At 36.8% G+C, this 21439-nt stretch overlaps 1 protein-coding gene across 5 annotated transcripts in view; it reads left to right on the plus strand.

The window, feature by feature from the left end:
• TBL1XR1 (TBL1X/Y related 1) overlaps window positions 1-21439 on the plus strand; it is a 187805-nt gene that overhangs the window by 77885 nt on the left and 88481 nt on the right. For all 5 annotated transcript variants that reach the window (XM_030863264.3, XM_030863250.3, XM_060298402.2 and 2 more), the window contains exon 2: window positions 18640-18714. The gene's annotated coding sequence lies outside the window, so the exon portion shown is untranslated. The remainder of the gene's footprint in view (window positions 1-18639; window positions 18715-21439) is intronic.

Here is a 21439-nt window from a genome sequence, read left to right on the forward strand (position 1 = left end):
TAGGCTCTGAATAAATGTTGAAGGACATTGAGAGTTTGAAGAGATAAGTGATTTTGAAAGAATAGATGTTTTATATTGGCTTGGAATGGAAAAAGTTTCTTAGAATGTGGCTGAACGGTATTCATGGCCTGAGTATTCATCATGTCCTGAATTTCTGACCAAGAACAATGGATAAAGGAAGTGAGGAAATGAAAAAAAAAAGTCAAAATTTATATACCTTTAAGAGATGTATAAAAGGCCATTGGTCCTAGATGACTTATTATTTTAAAATTTATTTTATTGAAGTATAGTTGATTACAATGTTTTGTTTATTTCTGCTATATAGTAAAGTAGACTTTGTTTCCTACCTTGCATGGTCTAAAAAAGCAAATTGATGGGGTCATAATGTTCAGTGGTTCTTGGTTGACATTCATCTTATACTAGCGAACCCATTCTGCTCTTCAGTACTGCTTTCTGTCCTTTGAACGAAATAGCCAGTTTTGCTCTATATTTCTCCCAATCATTGACACAGAAATCAAGCAGAATTTATTAAAGCTCCAGGTGGGATTTGCTGACTTCTTTCAATTCAGAAAATTAGTCTCTTACTAGTGGCATTCGAAGTTAGAGTGAATCATACTGTTAAAATCATTATTACTATACTAGAGAAGATGCATATTAATGGAATTTATAGAGCGCATTAAATTGGCCAGGGTAGCAGACATCAGAAAAACTGAGAGCTTACACTGCCTGTAGGGAACTTCCTGGAATGGAAAACTACAAGTTATTTCCTATTCATGTTTGTAAATTACTATTGATGTTATATCTAGAAAGAAAATAATTTTAGACTTCACACAGATATTCAGTAATCTGTATGACATTCAAAACCAAAATAAAGGTACTATTTTTTTGTGTGTGTGCGGTACGTGGGCCTCTCACTGTCGCGGCCTCTCCCGTTGCGGAGCACAGGCTCCGGACGCGCAGGCTCAGCGGCCATGGCTCACGGGCCCAGACGCTCCGCGGCATGTGGGATCTTCCCGGACCGGGGCACGACCCCGTGTCCCCTGCATCGGCAGGCGGACTCCCAACCACTGCGCCACCAGGGAAGCCCAAAGGTACTATTTTAAAATACTGTTTAATTATGGAGAAGGCTTAATGGAAGCCTTATTAAACTTACCCATTATTTGCTATCACTTTCTGAAAGTTGCAATTCCCTGGAATTAAGTGTTGCTGTTTTAGGTAGTAGCCTCATTGCTTCTTAGCTACTGTTTGGAAGCCAGGGAGCAGGAATAAAAATGTTAGACTGATACTTCTTTAAAATGTGGACATTTGATTAATCCAATACCCACTGTAGATAATTGATAGTGATGTTAATTAAAAATGGGTATTATTTCTTAGGGGCCAAAATCTTGACCAGCCCTGCTTCCTTGTTTGATAATCCTCTTTTTTTTCCTCTCATTTTATATCCAATATTTAATCCAGAAGTGATACACCATTTTCAGAATGCCAATAGCAGTCTGTTTAAAAAAAAAAAAAAAAAGAGTTCCATTTTTGTTTTTATAAAATAACCTGTGCATAGCATTCATGAAAGCACGAAGTTTTCTGCATATTTAGATTGAGTGTATTGACTGATAGTTTATTCCAGCAAATATCTTCCATTAAAGGACAACTCAGTGTGTTTCATCACACACAAAATCTAGTAAAATAACAGTACTGTCATTAATTAAGTGCTTTTTATATCTCAGGTGCTGTTACATGCCTGATACGCATTCTCTTTTTTAGTTCTCATAACAACACCCCTATGTAGTTTTACAGATGAGAAGACAGATTTAGAGAGGTTGAATAACCAGCCTAATGTATCGTACTTAGTAAGTGGTAGAGTCACAGTATTTTTGTAGTTCTATTCTAGTTCTGTGGGTAGTTTCTTTTGCCTTAAATCCAAGAATTTGGTGAAGAATGGGTGAAGCTGGGAAATAGAAGACAGTGTGAATATTTATTGAATGAATGCACTAATGTAGTTGAATAATAGTAAAGAACTAGACATTTGTTTTTTATAATCGTGTATTGTAAAGAAATGGCTTGGCATGGGGTTATTAAATACATCTGGGAAGGAGTAGGGTATTTGGTGTGGTTAGAAGAGAGCAAGGACATAAAATATTCAAATCACTCTGAGAGGGGAAAGCAAGAAGTAAAAATGATAGGTATGAGATAGGGATATAATTTCATAGTGGCCACGGATAAACCTAGAAGTTTTGAAAATGCCTAGACAGCTTCATTATAGTAAACACGTAAAGAACATCCATATTCTTTCAGATTTTATTTCCTCCAATGTTAGAATGCCAGTAGAGCAAATTTGTCTACCTTCCTTGTCTTTCTTTCCAGGATCTTGGGGTTAGAAACTGATGATGAAAGGAGTCCCTGCCTATTCTGTGCAGTTTTTGTCTGTAGAACAACGAAGGGAAAAATAGCAAACCTTAGACCTTTGTCAGCGATTCATTCACTTTAAGCTGTTGGTAATTCTTTTTATGCAGTTGTCCTTTGCCTTCCCAGTTCCTCTAATCTGGCCTAAAGTGATCAACGGACTCAAAATCAAACCGTGAACCCTAAAAAGAACAAAACTAGGAAATGCCTTTTAAGACTAGCCATTATATTTTAAAATTTGCATCTGCATTTGTAACAGAGTGGCACTGCATTGAAATGGTTTTAAAATGGTTTGCTAAGATGTGATAGTTATGATCATGTGTTTGGGTAATACAGTATTTTAGAGCTAAGTGTGGTTGTTAAATAATTGGTCATAGTTCTTATTTTTTAGCCTTTGAACAAAAATTATATTTCCAGGATTCTGAATTTCACATATGGTGTTCATTAGACTAACATTTGTCTTCGTTCTTCCTGAAATTGATTTTGTGAGGGAGTGAAAAACAATACAGTGATGTTATTGTCATAGATTATGGTACCTGTGCAGATAAGGTCTTCATTTTAATCACCAACCCCCTTTTGTGAGAGGGGTACATTTTACCATATTTGCCATGCTTTGTTCTAAGCATTTTTCAAGATAACATATTGTATATTGAAAGGAGACAGGCATATAAAATAAGTGTCCACAGTGGTGGTAGAGCTTAGGTGGGATGTAGGTGATCTAAAATTTAGCTAGAGGTTACAGCATATCCAGGGTCATGAGGGTGTGGGAGGTTTGAGGAACTGAAAACATATTTGTGAAGTAACACCCTAGAGATAGAAAGTAATGGTGTTTGCTGATTGGTTAAGCTGTAGGAGATGAAGGAGGAGGAGGAGCCATATTTCTAGCTTGAGTGACTGGAGGATGGAGCCATACACAGAGGGAGAGAATATAAGAAGAGGAACAAGTTTGGGGTGGGAGGTGAATTAAGTTTATATATAGTAAGTTTGAAACGCTTTGGGGACATCTAGGGAGAGAGTGATGTCCAGTTGGCTTCAGGTAACTGAAAGTACTATTTTAAACAAATTTTAAAAAAATAGAGAGGCAAGAAGTTGCTATTTTTTTTATCCCATTGTCCTTAGTGGAAGGAATTTCATCAGGCTCATTGCCTCCATTGAAAAATGGCTGCTGCTTCAGGAGGCATTCTGTTAAATAATAAAGCAGAAGGAAGTGCTGCATCTGTTGTTTATTTTCAGGAAAGCAAACGCCTCCCTAGCCTCTTCCCTTGCCTTGATGGCTGCCCTCCCCAACCCGTTTTTTAACTTCTGAATACACATAGCATTTCAAGAACTAGTTAGTTGTATGAAATATTCTAGGTCAAAAGTATTTGGAAGCTGGGTAGATGTGGGTGGCAAAAAAGTTGTATTTATTGGTGGGTGGACTTACACTGTCCCATGGTGGGGGTACCTGAGGTCCATACTGTACTTGACTCCATCCTATCTGCAGCAATAAGAATTTGGATATAGATCTTTTCCTCCTAAGTAAAGTGATACTTTCATTACAAATTATTTGTCGGGTTGGAGTAAGAAAACTCTTTTTGGAAACAAAGGTTTTGAAAGTGGACTCGGGACACCTAGAGGAGGAGAGTGATAAGAGTTTAACCCCTCATCTGATGTCCCTTATTCTTCCGCTTATTAGTGTCGATCTTGGTCTAATAACTTCTTTGAGCCCCAGTTAGCTTGTTTCTGAAACAGAGATAGTGATACCTACTGTACAAGTTGGTTATGAGATTTAAATGATACTGAGTGCATAAGCAGTGCAGAGTTCAGTATTCATTTTGTTACTTCTGGTAAGAAATATTGAACCTCTGGGCCTCAATTTCTTAATAAACTAGACTGCTTTACTTTCTTTAACCTTCATATCATCAAAAATAAATGCTCTATGCTATTTATAAGATACTTTTCATTTTCATTTTCATTTTTTTTTGGCTGCACCATGAAGCTTATGGGATCTTAGTTTCCTGTCCTGGCCTGTGGTAGTGAAAGCACCGAGTCCTAACTACTTGTTCTCCAGGGAATTCCCTATAAGATATTTTTTAGTCAGTTTGGTTTTATGTCTGTGTTGCCTTTATTTTTGAGAAATCAGAGAGCCTGTTTTTTTTTGTGAGCCTAGTTCTTACTTTTTAAAAGACATCAAAGGATTTCACAGTTCAACCCAGTCATTGCTTATATAGGAGCTGAATTAGTCCCATAGAAGCTTTAAGTTACAGGCCCAAGACCACTGACATCCTAGAGGCAGAGTAGGGATAAGGACCCAGGTGTGTTGTGAGGAAAGGATTCACCGAACCTTCGTCTTTCTGTGGATAAATGACCTTGGTTTAATTTTTAGCTGTGTTTCATGTGACACATAAAGGTGGAATGTCAGCAATATTACCAGCCAATGTGGAGCATGGCAAAATGGTCCCTGACTTGTGAGTTGCATCTGGAGTGGGAGTGAATACCTGGTAGGAGGACGTGGTACATTCTTCTAACTGAGCATGTCCCTTGATGGGTTGGGTCCCCTGGAAGCTATACCCATGAGACTCTTAAAAGATGGTATTGGTTCCTCTGTGGAGCTTAAGGTTTCCAAGCCAGGGTGGCTTCCACACCCCTCTATGAATTCGTGCACCCTTTTACCTGAGCAGTCACGTGGTGGTGGTAGGAGGGAGAAGTGCAAAGACAGCAGCTCCTGGATTGCATGTTCTGCTGTCTGATACCCTGATAGGCTTTCCTGTCCTACAGCCTGCTGAGTGAACAGGTTACAGCTGTGGCCAGCTCCTCAGGGTAGTTCTTTTCATCTGATTGGTTAGCCTTGACTTGAGATCAAGAGGCCGTGAACAATGACAACAGATTTTCATCCTCTTTGATTTTCCTCAAAATATTCTTTATAAACAATTTCTGGCTTATTTCCCTTCTTACGAGGAAGAGGTAAGATCTTGTTGCCACTCCACAAATCTCACCAGCACTACCATCCCTGTCGCTGGAATCTAGAATTACATTTTAGGTATGGTAGTGGGTACAAGTTATAGAGATACTCTTATTTTTTCCAGGATTTTACAGTTGAAGTTATTGTTGTTCTACTAAAGAATATGGAACACAGTGGGAGGAGGGTGAACAAAACCAGAGACCCTTAAGCATTTGAGGACACCTTGGTTTACATCCACAGTTGTGTTTAGTTCTTTTTCCCTAGTTAAGTATTTTAAGGTGATGATGGGTAGGTAAGTGTATAAAGTACTAGGCACAGTATAGCATTTGGTGGATATTAAAAAATTGAGTCTTCTTTCTGAACTGTAGTAGGACTTAAGTGACCAGGCATTCCGTTTCAGTGACATTTTTCTGTTTTCAGTATCCTGTGCCTTGAATAAGTTTGAAGCTCTTTGATGTTAACTTTGTAAGAATGCCTGTGTGAAAGATAATTTGCCTGAACAGACTCTGGGCAGCAGTTACGAAGGTTCTCTTATTTAGCGTATCTTTTGCATTTGATAACTTTTATGATGGCCTCCGTAATATTATAATGCTAAATATTTAAATAAACCTGTCACTTATAATGCCTAATATCTATCCTAGGAATTATAGCTTCATAATACATAGTAGATGTAGGTAAGAACAGACATTTCAGAGAAAAAATTAGAGTAATTGAAATATAAATGACCTATTTTGTGAATATGGAGGTTCTGTTTCCAGCACTAAGCTGACAGCATCAAGATAAGGCACATCTTCATACATGGTTGCCTGAATACAAAACATAGAACGTACAGTAGCTTCCTGAGGATCTCGCCACCTCTCGATTGAAATACAAACCAGTTCTGACCATCCTACTGCTACTGCAGTGTGGGCACCAGCTCCTCCTTCCCCCAGAAAACTCCTAATTCTCTCCACCCTATTTGGACTTTTTCATTTTTTAAAAAATGTGTTTTGTGTTTTTTTGTTGTTTGCTTTTTGTTTATTATTTATTTTATATATTTTTAAATTTGTTTTTTGCTGCGCCATGGCATGTGGGATCTTAGTTCCCCTACCAGGGATGGAACCTGTGCCCCCTGCAGTGGGAGCGTAGATTCATAACCTCTGGACCACCAGGGAATTCCCTTTTTCATTTTCCATAGCATTTATCACCTTTTACATAACAATTTTAAATTCTGCTGGAATTTGAACTTTGTGAGGGCAAGGATCTTTATTTACTGATGTATTATAGTAATTTTGTTCCATTGTTAATATTTTGGATATCTAGTATAGATGTTAATATTAATGTCAACAATATATGGTAGAGATGTTAATAAAACTTTTCTTCCCCTTCTTTCTCCCCTCCCCCTCTCTTTTCCATTCTCTCCACAGTCCTGTTGTCTATTGCACGATACATCTTAGAGTAAGCTTAAAAAAAAACAACAAAAAAACCCAAAACCTACTGTTTAACTTGGTTTAGAGATAACCATGGGTTTTAAATTACATTGCATCCTGGTCTTCTGAAGGAGAATCTGGCTTTCTCCTCAGTTTGCCTTTTCTTGAGTAACTGATGCATCTCTAATGGAGAGAGTTCATTTATAGCATGTGGATCCTTTGCTGTTGACGGAATTTTTAGTTGCTTTGGTATTAGAGAAGTGGGAGAAGATAAGAAAATTGACATTTTGTTTTAAATATAGTTCTGTCTATAGATAATTTTATGAACTAATTATTTTTAAAAAATAATTATAAATGCACAGTTTACTTGTTTCTTTCCCAGATTTATCTGTGAATTATATTATGATTTAGGAGTGTTAGAAAATGTGAAAACATCTTTTGCAGTAACAGTTTAGTTCACATTATAGAAGTGATTTTTGGTGTCCAGTTATCACTAACCGTGTCAAAAAAGTAAAATACAAGATCATTTTCTCTTAATTAAAAATATGCAAAATAATTCTTCTTACTCACTAACTGGTGAACATTAGCTAGTATTGGCAAAACTTATGGCCAACATTTTTTCTTGCTTCCATTTGCTCTGGCCAAGAGAGTTCATTTCCAGGACCACTTTGATATTTCTGTGCCTTCATTGTTCTCTTTCTTTGTTGTTGTTGTTTTTTTTTAAATATTTCCCATTGCTATTTTTATCTCATGGTAAGTCATAAAAGTCATAAAGTTTTTTTATTTAGAACCTAAATTTTTAATCTTTCAGTACTATTCTTAACCCTTTTTTTTTTTTACTCTACAAGCAGTTATAAATAGCTGATATTTATTAGTATTATTTGTGTGAAAACATCTTCAGAGATTTAATAGGATTGGTGCTCTCTTGTTTTTAAATCATAGTTGTTGTTTTTTTCTTACAGTAACCCAAACTATATGTTCATACTTGCTGTGAAGCTCTCTAGTGCTCACACAGTCTCAGCAGAGTGTAGTCTTGTAGAATAGCCTCATTCTGCAGATGAGGACGCTGAGGACTTGCTCATGGTTGTAAGGGTGTGACGTGAAGGACTTGTGTTTTTAAGCAGCAAGAGTAGAAATCTTTCGTTCTTTCCATTCTGCCTCCACTGCCCTTTAAGTCTGAAGATGGCAGAGAAATCACTAGAGTTTTAATACTCTTCCTTTCTGATTGAACTTCATTATTATGTATAGTGCCATATAAGATAATATGTTTGAATGCATTGGAAAATGACCTTCCCATAGAATGGTTACATAGTTTTAGTGGAGAATGCTTGAGTAATTTATTTTTGCTTGGTCTGTTTACTTTATTTGATTAAAAAAATTTTTTTTTTTAATTTTGTTTAACGTAAAAGTGTTATGCTCTGTCCTCGATCAGTAGAATTTTGGATGGTCTTGGGCATTACTTCAGGGGCAAAAAGTGTTGCCTGTAGCCCTTTTTTTTGTATGTGTGTTTTGAATAGTTTTTGTGTAAACAGAAATACCCATTCATTTCTATATTGCCTGTGACTGCTTTGCACTATAATAGCAGAGTTGAGTGGTTATGAGAGACTTGTGTGGTCTGCAAAACCAAAAATATTTACTTTCTGGCCATAGTGTCAACCTCTGTACCATTGCATGACAGTGAGTGGAAAGTCAGGTGGAACCTTTGTAGTATTCATATAGTCTCCGTTGGTGCTTTATTGTAATTTGGGTGGTGGGCAGAGAGAGGAGTAGTGTTTTGTATTGAAGTAAATAAATTGAATTACCTAAGAAAGGTGGTCTTCTGTCTTTTCATGACCCCCTTGGAGAGAGTGAGTGTGAAAAGTGTATATGTGTGTCCCTATTCCTGTGTTTGTGTGTCCTGAGTGGATCAGGCAGACAACACAGTGTATTTGCTGGTTTAACTGTTTCATTTTAAATTTGGTGAAATTGAAAGCAGTTTGGCAGACCAACATCAGATGGGAATTAGGCATATTTTAGAATTATGAATATGTAATTTATTTTATAATATACTCAGAATGAATTATGTTAAAAGACAGCCCTGATTTCTTAAAGGGGTGTATTTCTGACTGCCATTCTGATAGAAACATGGTAGTTAAATGAGCAATTTGTTTTAACTTACTGAAGGCAAAACATTTGTTGGTACTGTCTAGATTATACCTTAAGCTATATGTAAGGAAATACTCTTAAGACACAGAAGAGTGACTCTTCTGAATCTGAGTAGATATAGAAACGTAATATTTTAAAATTCTGAACCTAACATCTAATTTAATGTAAATATATTTTTTCTTTTTGTGTCTAGAGTACTTCAGAATGACAGTTTCATTTCAGTAATTATCTGCTGGCATGTTCTTAATTTTTTAAAGAAGTTAAGAAGCATATTCCTTTCTATTAAAAACTGAAAGTTGAAGACTTCGTTTTGAAGAGGCTCTGCTTCAGTGTGTGTTCTTTGTCACTCCGTGTGGTCACACTGATTAAGATAACTGTCATGTTCATGCACACTGCAAATCTGTTGTAATTTAAGACTTTTATCTATCATTACTCTTTTTTGTGTGTGCATATAGTAATGCTCTTATATCAGCTCACAGAAGACAAAGCTGGACTCTACAGTCATATAGCACACAGCATAGCAGAATATGAATGGGCAATTGGTGTACTGCACGGAAGTTCGCAGCCAAGGGGACAAGTGGGTGCTGACATTCAGGCCACACTGTCAGCCAAGCCATTTCCCTGTTATTGGGACTGTGTCTTCTCAGAGGAAAGGCCTCTTTACTTATATGTATTATTTTTAAATGATTTGAATTCTGTGCCAGGCACTGTTTAGCATTTTATAAATATTAAGTTTTTCTATTCTCATAACAGTTTATTTTACAGATGAGGAAACTGAGGCACTGAGAGGTTGAGTACCTTGGCTTAGATCATCTAGCTATAATTTCAGAGCTGTGTGATTCCACAGTTCAGGCTCTAAACTCTCTGTACTGTAATATGCCTTCTCTTTTTTTCTAATTTGTCCTGCTGGTGTCTAATTTGCACAAAGGTGCTGCAGAGGTTATTGGTGGCCCTGATAGCATACTTGAATGAGTTGGAAGGAATTGGACAGGGCACACATACAACCCTGTATCATATCGCACTGTAATAACTTCCTTGCTGAGTGATAATTCAGGTTTTGCTTAAAAATTTCCATTGATTTGTAGAACAGTTTTTCATTAGAGTGAGCAGAAAAAATATCTTTCTGTAATGTCTATCTACTACTTAGCATTTTGTGACACAAAGCTGAGTCTCATTTGGTCTTTCTGTGTCTCTTTATCTAAATGTAGGTATCAGCAATGTTCCTTTTGTGCCTTGTTAAAGGATAATTCCTGTTTTGTGGTCTGTCTGGCTCTCTTTCTGTTTGAGATGTCCTCATTATTATTGTCCTTCCTTTCCTAATTCATTTTTGGGGAGAAGGATTGAGTTTATCATTTATCTTTTGTTTCTTTTGTTAATCTTAAAATCAAATTAATAAAACTTTTACTCAATGTAGTATGTTTCCCACTCTAGTTCTGAGAATGAGAGGACTCACTCTGCAATGCTAGTGTTATTGAAAGAAGTGATCCCTCTGTGCTTTCCCCCTCCCACCCACAGCCCCATAGATTAATAATTAGACTCTGACTATTAAAACTCCCCATCCTGCCCTTTCCTGCCACGTAGTCCAGTGGTTCTCAACCCCACTGGAATCATCTGTGGGAGCTTTTAAATTCAACGGATGTGCAGATTCTACCTTAGACCAACTAAATACAAGTGAAGGACCCACTATGTCACAGGTTAGAATCTGGAAAGGTATTTCTGTAGGACAGAATTAATCAAAGACCCAACATCCCTGACAAAGCTGTTCTCGTTTCTTCTGGGAATAGATTGTTCAGCAGAATTTTTGTGTTGTCTTAGCCTAATTAACTATTCAAATTTTTTGGTATCTTGAATCAATTATTCAACCCTTGGGAAGAGTAAATAATCTAATAAGATTTGGAATTATGTCAATTTTTTCTTCTAACTTGTTAAGTGCCAGGGTACCTACCTGTGTGGTCTTAGGCAAATTTGGAATACGGAAAGTTTAGGTTTTTTTTTCAGTCCCCTTATTTCTTAGATCCTTATGCTATTTCTATTGCCTCCTTTTACCTTTTACTTGTTTCTTCCTCCCAAACTACTTAAAAAAAAAAAAAAAGATTTAGTTCCTATCAGCTTTGCCTTAAGAAGAAAACAATGTCAGATCTGTCATATTTCTAAGGCATCTTAAGTTATAAGTTGCACCATTAATTTAGTAACAGTTTTTTTGGGGGAGGGGGAAGAAATTAGTTACAGTTACACAATGTTGATGTTCTCACCTTTTAAAAAAGTAAATGATAATATATTTATTCATCTAAAAATTTTTTTTAATTGGAGTATAGTTGCTTTACAATGTTGTGTTAGTTTCTGCTGTACAACAAAGTGAATCAACTATATGTATACGTATACCCCCTCCCTCTTGAACCTCCCCCCCGCCCCACCATCCTCACCTATCTAGGTCATCACAGAGTACCTAGCTGAGCTCCCTGTGCTGTACAGCACGTTCCCACTAGCTATCTGTTTTACACATGGTAGTGTATATATGTCAATCCTAATCTCCCAATTTGTCCCACCTTCCCCTTCCCCCACTGTGTCAACATGTCTGTTCTCTACATCTGCGTGTCTATTCTTGCCCTGCTAATAGGTTCATCTATACCATTTTTCTAGATTCCACATGTATGTGTTAATATACGATATTTGTTTTTCTCTTTCTGACTTCACTCTGTATGACAGACTCTGGGTCCATTCACATCTCTACAAATGATCCAATTTCATTCCTTTTTATGGCTGAGTAATATTCCATTTCATACATTTTTATATCACCTTTCTAGCATCACAACTTAAGTTTGAGTCTGAGCCTTTTCTCATATGCAAGTTCTCTACCATTGAAAGTTAGTGAACTGGAAGCCTTTGATGGGTGGATGTTAGTACCTAAAAATAAATTTTACTTTTAATAACACTTGAAACTGCCCAAACCAACCTTTAATTTAAAAATCTCTGTGGCTTTGTATGAGAGAGTTTATTGTTTTTAATTGCATTGCTTACTTCCTGACAGGCAAATTTTGGGGTCCTTGATAGTTTTTTTGTCTTTTTCTGCACAATAGTGTTTTTTTGGTATAAAGTTAATATAAAATTCAACCACATGTGATACTACCAGTGAAACTAACTCAACTGAAGTAATAATTGGATGACTAGACACCAGTGCATGTTTAAATTTTTCTTTGTGTGGGTTTGTGGTCTTGTGTATTTTTTAGTTTTAGAAAATTTGGGATCATAATATACAACTTTTAAATTCGTTTTCTCTAAACCACTTAAATAACAAAGCGAAGTGAAAATCAGAGTCAGTGATGGCAGAGTTGTGTTTGACCTGACTGTTCTGCCTCTGAGCCTGATCTCAGGGTCAGTTTTCTTAAGATAACCCTCTGTCCTAGCTCCTTCCCCCTTTTCACTCACCTCATCTTTTGGCTGCCCAGAATATTATCTGTGTATATGATTCCGTGGGAAATGAGAATAGGGTGAGGAGAGTGCGGGATATAATGCTTTAGAGCTTTGATGAATGTGTAGTATGTTACTTGAGATTGCCATGTTGTAGAAGGCAACTAACAAAGTCATTCTGTGTGAAATGGATCAGTGGAATTGAGAAGATTCATTTGAAACTTTGATTTACAAATATATTCCTTATAAAAGAGTTCCAGTTGGAGGTAATCACCATTTATTTATTGTGCTTTGAATCTTGTGCTAAGCAATTTAATTTGAACTTTATCAGTGACTTTTCTTTTGCCCAGAAGTTCACTTAACAAAAACCTTTCTAAGCAGGTTAATTATGATAGCATTGTTATGTTTTTCTCTTAATTCTTGAGATGATTTCCCCCAATTCTCCAAATTTAAAAAATTCATTTGTAACTTCTGTTCCTTAGGGATACCAGGTACACACTCTTGACTTTGTTACTGACCACTAGGTTCTAGATTAGATTATATGTCTACTATAAATTTTAAGCAAATATTTTTTTGTTTGTACTTTTGTCTAGGGAAGGGGCTCATAATCCATTAGCTTTTTTTTTCCTCTGGCATTTTATTTTATTTTTTTATACAGCAGGTTCTTATTAGGTATCTATTTTATACATATTAATGTATACCCGTCAATCCCAATCTCCCAATTCATCCCACCAACACCAGCCACCACCCGCTTTCCCCCCTTGGTGTCCATACGTTTGTTCTCTACATCTGTGTGTCTATTTCTGCCTTGCAAACTGGTTTGTCTATACCATTTTTCTAGATTCCACATACATGTGTTAATATACAATATTTGTTTTTCTCTTTGTGACTTAATTCACTCTGTATGACAGTCTCTAGGTCCATCCACGTCTCTACAGATGACCCAATTTAGTTCCTTTTTATGGCTGAGTAATATTCCACTGTATATATGTATCACATCTTCTTTATCCATTCGTCTGTCGATGGACATTTAGGTTGCTTCCATGACCTGGCTATTGTGAATAGTGCTGCGTTGAACATTGGGGTGCATGTGTCTTTTTGAATTATGGTTTTCTCTGGGTATATGCCCAGTAGTAGGATTGATGGGTCCGAGGGTGCTATTTTTAATTTTTTAAGGAACCTCCGTACTGTTCTCCATAGTGGCTGTATCAATTTACATTCCCACCAACAGTGCAAGAGAGTTCCCTTTCTTCCACACCCTCTCCAGCATTTGCTGTTTGTAGATTTTCTGATGACACCCATTCTAACTGGTGTGAGGTGCTACCTCATTGTAGTTTTGATTTGCATTCCTCTAATAATTTGTGATGTTGAGTATCTTTTCATGTGCCTCTTGGCTATCTGTATGTCTTCTTTGGAGAAACGTCTGTTTAGGTCTTCTGCCCTTTTTTTTTTTTTTTTTTTTTGGCGGTACGCGGGCCTCTCGGTACTGCGGCCTCTCCTGTTGCAGAACACAGGCTCTGGACGCGCAGGCCCAGCAGCCACGGCCCACGGGCCCAGCCGCTCTGCGGCATGTGGGATCCTCCCGGACCGGGGCACGAACCCGCATCTCCTGCATCGGCAGGCAGACTCTCAACCACTGCGCCACCAGGGAAGCCCCCTTCTGCCCATTTTTTGATTGGGTTGTTTGTTTTTTTAATATTGAGCTGCATGAGCTGTTTATATATTTTGGAGATTAATTCTTTGTCCATTGATTTGTTTGCAAACATTTTCTCCCATTCTGAGGGTTGTCTTTTCATCTTGTTTATAGTTTCCTTTGCTGTGCAAAAGTTTTGAAGTTTCATTAGGTCCCATTTGTTTATTTTTGTTTTTATTTCCATTACTCTAGGAGGTGGGTCAAGAAAGATCTTGCTGTGATTTACGTCAAAGAGTGTTCTTCCTGTGTTTTCCTCTAAGAGTTTTATAGTGTCAGGTCTTACGTTTCGATCTTTAATCCATTTTGAGTTTATTTTTGTGCATCGTGTGAGGGAGTGTTCTAATTTCATTCTTTTACATGTAGCTGTCCAGTTTTCCCAGCACCACTTATTGAAGAGACTGTCTTTTCTCCATTGTATATCATTGCCTCCTTTGTCATAGATTAGTTGACCATAGGTGCATGGGATTATCTCTGGGCTTTCTGTCTTTTCCATTGATCTATATTTCTGTTTTTGTGTGAGTACCATATTGTCTTGATTACTGTAGCTTTGTAGTGTAGTCTGAAGTCAGGGCATCTGATTCCTCCAGCTCTGCTTTTTTCCCCTTAGGATTGTTTTGGCTATTTGGGGTCTTTTGTGTCTCCATACAAATTTTAAGATTTTTTGTTCTAAGTCTGTAAAAAAATGCCATTGGTACTTTGATAGGGATTGCATTGAATCTGTAGATTGCTTTGGATAGTATAGTCATTTTCACAATATTGATTCTTCCAGTCCAATCCATTAGCTTTTAAAAGAGATCTGTAAATCAAGTAAATTTGCCTTTGGAGACTGCAGGGTAGTATGTTTGAAGATCAGTCAAAATATACTGTTGTGCTGTTTTATAGGATTTTTGCATCTTAAAAAAATCCTAATTATGTATAGGTGGTAGATTTAGGATGATGTCTGCTGAGATAGCAGTGTCAGTTTCTTTACTGAAAGATTAATACTTCATTTAGTTTAGATAAAATGTTCTGAGATTCTAAAAGCAAAGCGTTTTGTTTGGAGACAGAACCAAAGCCTACAAACATTTATTTCATCACAAGAAGTAAAGCACATAGGTTTAGTTTATGTAGTACACCAAGTAGTTGTTCGCTGTACACATTTTATAATGTGACTAATCATAGAGTTTTTTTTTTTTAATGGCAAAAGATCAACCTTTATTGGCCACTTTCTGGAAGTGATATTAAAATTATTTGTATAGCCAGGCTCTCCTAAGTATTTTAAAAAAACAAAACAAGATTCACTGTTGAGTTCCTCCTTATCATTGTGATTTATTTGTGTTGTAATTCAGTATCTACTGTGTTTTATTCTCGAATATGTGTGTACCTATTCCCACACATTTAGATACTGTATCATTTTATCAATAAATGTTATCTCAAGAACTGTGTATGCTCAGGGCACTGTTCTTCTGTGGTGGGACAGCAAGATGAGCAGATTAGCCCCTGGCTTGGGGAGGTCTGATAGGGGAAGCATGGTGAGAGAATAAGGCATTTCAGAGCTGTGGTTAAGAGAGACTGGTCTTTCTCTCTCGGTGGGTAAGTAATCAAGGGAGGAAGCTGATTTGGGCTGAACCTTGAAAGAGGAGGTGGACTGGATTTGTGGGCAGAGCCACAGTAGAAGGACATTTCTGGCAGAGGAATGAGCAGTGTCATGGCAACCTAAGAGTGCAGAGAACAGAGAGGGTGATATGCTGCAGTGAGAGTACAGGTGGTTGAGCAAGTGAGATTATAAAGGCAGTTGTTAAGGATACACATGGTTTTGGTTTTTGGACAGTTTGAATCACTTTAGTACAAATAGCTTTAATATATATTCTATTGGATTATCTTAAATCACCTTAGATTTTTATAATTCCTTTGTAGAATATATAATTTTATTTTTTAAAATTCAGATACTCATTTTATAAAGCTGAAGAATTGTGATGTATGCTTTAGAAATGTACTGCACAATGGCCAGGGCATAGGTAAATGGGTCGACTAGGAAAACATTAATACAGAAACCAAAATACAGCCCTGCATACGTTTTTTAAAGTTTCCTGGGAATTCCCTGGCGGTCCAGTGGTTAGGACTCCGCGTTTCCACTGCAGGGGGCATGGCTTCTATCCTTGGTTGGGGAACTAAGATCTGCAAGCCACATGGTGTGGCTGGGGGGAAAAAAAATTCTCAGTTTTTCAGATTTTATTGTATGTGCAAATGGGCAGACCTGTTGATACACCATTTTCCACAGATTTATTCACCCTTCAGATCCTAGAATCAGATATTTAACCCCTTCAATATTTATTAAATCACCTTTGTGGCCTTTTCCCATAAGGAGCTGTAGTCTTAATAGGAAACGCTGAATGAGTGAATGAATGAATGAGGAAAAGAAGGGAAGAGAAAATACGTTTAGAGAAAACTGAGATTAGAGACCTCTGTGAGAGTGATGAGAGAAGAACTCACCACAAAAAAGTAAGAGGAGAGAACCAGGGAGAGGAGGTAAAAGAAAGACTAGCAACTGGAATGATCTGATTTAATATTTCCCTAAGGTACATGTGTGTAAGTTTGTGTATGTTGTGTGTGTACACACAACAATAGTAGTGAAAACAAATATCCATTGAGGTACAGTGCGCAGTTCATTTGAGATTTTAAAAATTAAATATAATTAGTATTTAATATTACAGTTAATTTGTACTCTCATTTGGCTGTGATGTCAGAGAGTCATGTATAACATGTGGTACATAACGGTATTCAAAAGAGTTGGGGGTTCCGTAGGGCAACAGTGGCACTCCCATTCATTCATTCTGTTTCTGGGAATTTGCCATGCATTTGAGCTTATTAATGTATGTTTGCTTGTGTTTGATGATACAGATTTGTGGATTATATTATCCAGTTTTAACCAAACCCCACAAAACAGACTAATAATATAAACATTCCTGCAAAGAAACTGAATATAAGAAACATGAATAAGAATAGGAAACAAGAAAATGGTAGAGCTGTTACTTAAACTATTAGAATAAGCTTTTCATCTGCCATGATATAATTATTTTAGAAGATGGCTGAAAAAATTGGAGATTCTCAAGAAAGATATTTGACAGACAGGCATACGTTCACTATTAGTACTGATGAGACTTACTCTGAGACTAAATTGTGGCTTGAGATAGTAGTTAATGATGATATAAAATCATCATGATTAAGAAGACATTTAAAAGTTTAGGACCTAGAATGTTATAAACAAGATTGTATCACCGTAAATATGCAAATAATTTATCTTTATTTTTTACTTCGGTTTTGTGTGTTTTAAAATGTATAAAATTCAGTAGCATATGTTAATTATTTATAAATAATTAGAATGAATGTATGCCAAACTACATAGCTTAGAGCTCAAAAATTCATGAAGAGTTTATAGTAAAATAATGGATGTTCATAATAAATGACCCTGAGTTAGACAGAGCCTGACAGTAATCTAGTTTTTATTTGAGCTCAATCATGATGTCTATAGGACATTTCCTCAGTAGGTGCTAGAAAATACCAACTAGCTCATAAATGTTTTGTGCCAGAAAGCCTTGGTGCTCACTTACCTGTCTTGAACCCCAAAAGGCTGGTGGAATATCGTATGTTGATATAGCTGTCTATAATTCCAGTTATAAGTGTGTGGTGTGTTTAATAAGTATTATTTTAATTCCTAGGAATTAAAATAGGAATTATTTTAATTCCTATTATTTAATTCCTACAGCTCAACTGTCTGAAAGTTACATAGCAGCACTGAAGTTATTTAGTGTGGCCTTGGAGTTGGTAATGAGCACAAATGAGGGTTCTAGTCAATTAAAGATAAAATCAGAGAGGAGCAAATTTCAAGGGATTAAATTCTTTCTGTATTTATTCAGTGTATTTGCTTAGTTATCTTTTTAGTGTTACTGACTTAATTCACCTTTTTGGTGTACGAAGAAAAGCTCTTGCATTTCTTTGTTTGGCATCAGCTTGTACTCCTGCAGAAAAATGCACTCTACGCTTGCACACGGTGGGAGTTGCCCTGGTCAGTGTTCCGAGTCGCCACTCTGACAGCGTTGTGAAAAACCACTTGTATATTTGCAAAAAAGATTCTTGGAAAATAATGTGCTGTGACTCAGCAATTGAGAAGACTGGGTAAACTCCGTAGAATATAAATTCTGAAGAGATAAGGTTTAATAAGTTTTGATTGAAATTGTTTCAAAACCAATTAGGTATTTCTCTTTATTGTATTAAACAATATATAGCATATAAGTTTATACCATTCTTTACAGCTCCTGATGATAGATTATGAACCTGCTATACTGGGCCCTATTGCAGTAGTATTTGTATGAGTTGAGTTGAATGGGGGTGAGTGCCTCCTTTATGCAAATTCATCTCTTTTGAGTCTCATTCTGTTCATTGTGTCAACCTTTTAGGAATGTTGTAAAGATTCAGTGCCTCACGTACTACACGCTCAAAACTTGCTGCTGTTTATGACAGCAGTTGCTTAGGAGGAGAAAGATACTCACTGGTTGGGACCTTAAAGACATAAATAGTATTTCATACATGTAAAATTTGGTATGGGAAATCTTTTAAACTGGATTTGTTTTAAGACACACTGAATATTTTACTTTCCTTTTTCTTAGCATCAGCAACAGCAATTTGTGATTGGCAGTACCAGACATTCAGTTGTACATCCCCACATCAATGCACTGCCAATGGTAAGAATTCCAACTACTCTTTTTGTCAGAGCTTGTTTTAATTTCTGTTTTTATTATTCTCTTATTTTTAAGAATCTGTTAAGAATTTTGAAAGTTTTTCACAGTTTGACAAAATACATGTGTTCTCAAACTGAAGAAATGTTTTAAAAAAACGTAATTTTTAAGGTACTTAAAATAATGTTTGATTATTTGGTGTTTTTTTTAAAAAGGCAAAACCTCTAATTTGAAGATTTCTATTATCTTGGCTATGGCTATCAGAATGAAAAGTGTTACTGTACAGTTAAGATCTTATATTTTAACATGTGGACTATATTTTGTGAATAAAATTTTCTCATTAAACTTAACTTAGAGTGGCAGTAATGGCTCTTGTGTTTTTGTCCATCATCTTACTAAAATAATCATATTGGATTTCTCCTAATATTTATAGTTAATGGGCAGTTAAATGGCTAAAATACTACCTGTCTTTAGTTAGTGGATAATTTTCAGGAGAACCATTCTTATTTATTTAACAAGGTCATTTAGAATCCTTTCTCTGTGGAATGAAAATGTCCACTATGTTATAGAGCAGCAAGACCACTGGACTCTGTGGGAATTGGGAGTTGCTCTCTGCTGCATATGTCTTGGATGACTTTTGGCAAGTACTTTTGTAAAATTTGGTGATAGAATTGGACTAAATTTCTAATGTTTATTCTAGCTATAGGCTAAGTGATCTCATCACTGTTCATTAGAATTCAGAATGGTTTTTTACCTTACAAAAAGTAATTCCTTATATAAATGGTATGGCCCTGTATTTGGGGCATCAATAAATAGCAGGAGAATGAGCTTTTATTTTTTTTGTTTTTTTAAAGAATTAATTGCTTAACAACAGTGTTTTCTATAGTGCATTATCAAAAATTTTAATTATTTTTACTTAAATTTTTATTTTAAATATTAAATCAGGGAGCTATAGAAGCTAAGGTTTATAGAATTTGGTGGGAAATTATAGATACATCAGTCTAAAATAAAAAGTAGTAAAAATTAACTAGAACCAGGATGAGTGAGTGAGATGGGAAAGTTATCTGTGAAAATATTCCTAGGAAATGATTCATTTTAAAGATGAACTTGTCAGTATTTCAATAAGATTTCCTCTGCCTAAACTATCTTCTGAATTCTTCCTGCTGAAAAGAAAACGACCTCTCCCCCTCTCCAGCCTCCTTTTCTTCTCCCTTCCTCCTTCCCCCCAGTAGTTAATGGGGAATGTTGGGGAAAATAAGGATTTTTGTTCTGGCTTTACCTAGCACGAAGGATGACACGGTTCTTCATTAATATATGAAAATACTTGCTGGGTTCTTTGTGGTACCTGGGTGACCATTAACCATCATTAAATCTTTTGTTTCTTCTGGAGCACTACACTTCCTCACGTAAGCAGCTCATCTTAGGCATTTTGAGTATCTGGCTTTTTTGAAGTTCACGTTTGAAACCTGTGCATTTTTCTTGGTTGTTGGAGTCTTAGCTATTTGTGGTACGTTTCCCCTGAGAAGTGAGTTGCACAGGCCTGTTGGGTGTCTGAGAGCCACGTGCCATGCCACTGGCTCTCTCTTCTAAGTGCCTGTCCTCAGGTGACTTTGTAATATGCCACTCACATAGCCTGCATGTCGTTTTGTTTTGTTTCAGGAGCAGCTTGTAGACTGTATTTTAAATCAGATTATCTCACACACATTTGCCATCACAAATGTTTATGTTAGTGTTAATTCTGTATACGTGTTAGAGTGAAAGATGAAGAAGGTCAAGATTACACAAATTTGCTTATAGTCTAGCTGTGGACATCAAAGCCATTTCTACACATTTGTAATTTGTGCTAGTAAGTTTATAGATACTGGGTTCAAAATGGTGGTTTTCCCATGAGCCTGAGCAATGTAGTAGTGTTCGGGGTTAAATCTGTGCTGTGTACTATCTCACGTGTTTTTCTCTGGAAATGCCATAAAGGAATGCTTTGTGAAAAGTCACCTCTGCCACCCCCCCACACCCACTTCAACTTTGTTTTTCATATAAGAACCATGAATATTCTTTTTTTTGCCTCACTCTTCATTTGCCTAAGTGCAAGTTATTTTAACTCTCATAGCACCTTAAGTCACCATGATTTACAGCTACTTTTCAGTATAAATGTTTCATGCTACTTTCTGTAATTATCTTATTGCATTACTAGAACCCAGTGACCAGTAGGTATATATTATTATTCAGTGTGAAAAATTTTAGATGTACACTAGAGAGAATGGCATGATGAACTCTCACCCAGCTGCAGCATCACCAGCTTTGCTTCCTGTAACCGCTTTGCTCCCATGTTGTTATGCCTCTTTCTTCCCCACCCCCACCCCCATTTATTTTGGAGCCAGTACATATGTCACATGATTACATTAATAAATATTTCAGTAGGTATCGATGGAAGATGTGGGCTTTTTTTTTTTTTTTTTTTTTTTTTTGGCGGTACGCGGGCCTCTCACTGTTGTGGCCTCTCCCGTCGCGGAGCACAGGCTCCGGACGCACAGGCTCCGGACGCACAGGCTCAGCGGCCATGGCTCATAGGCCCAGCCGCTCCGCGGCATGTGGGACCTTCCCAGACCGGGGCACGAACCCGCGTCCCCCGCATCAGCAGGCGGACTCTCAACCACTGCGCCACCAGGGAAGCCCGATGTGGGCTTTTTAAAAGTATATACTACAGTACCATTATCCCACTTTAAAAATTGAC

The sequence above is a fragment of the Globicephala melas genome, chromosome 4, assembly GCF_963455315.2.
Source record: "Globicephala melas chromosome 4, mGloMel1.2, whole genome shotgun sequence".
Taxonomy (NCBI): Eukaryota; Metazoa; Chordata; class Mammalia; order Artiodactyla; family Delphinidae; genus Globicephala; species Globicephala melas.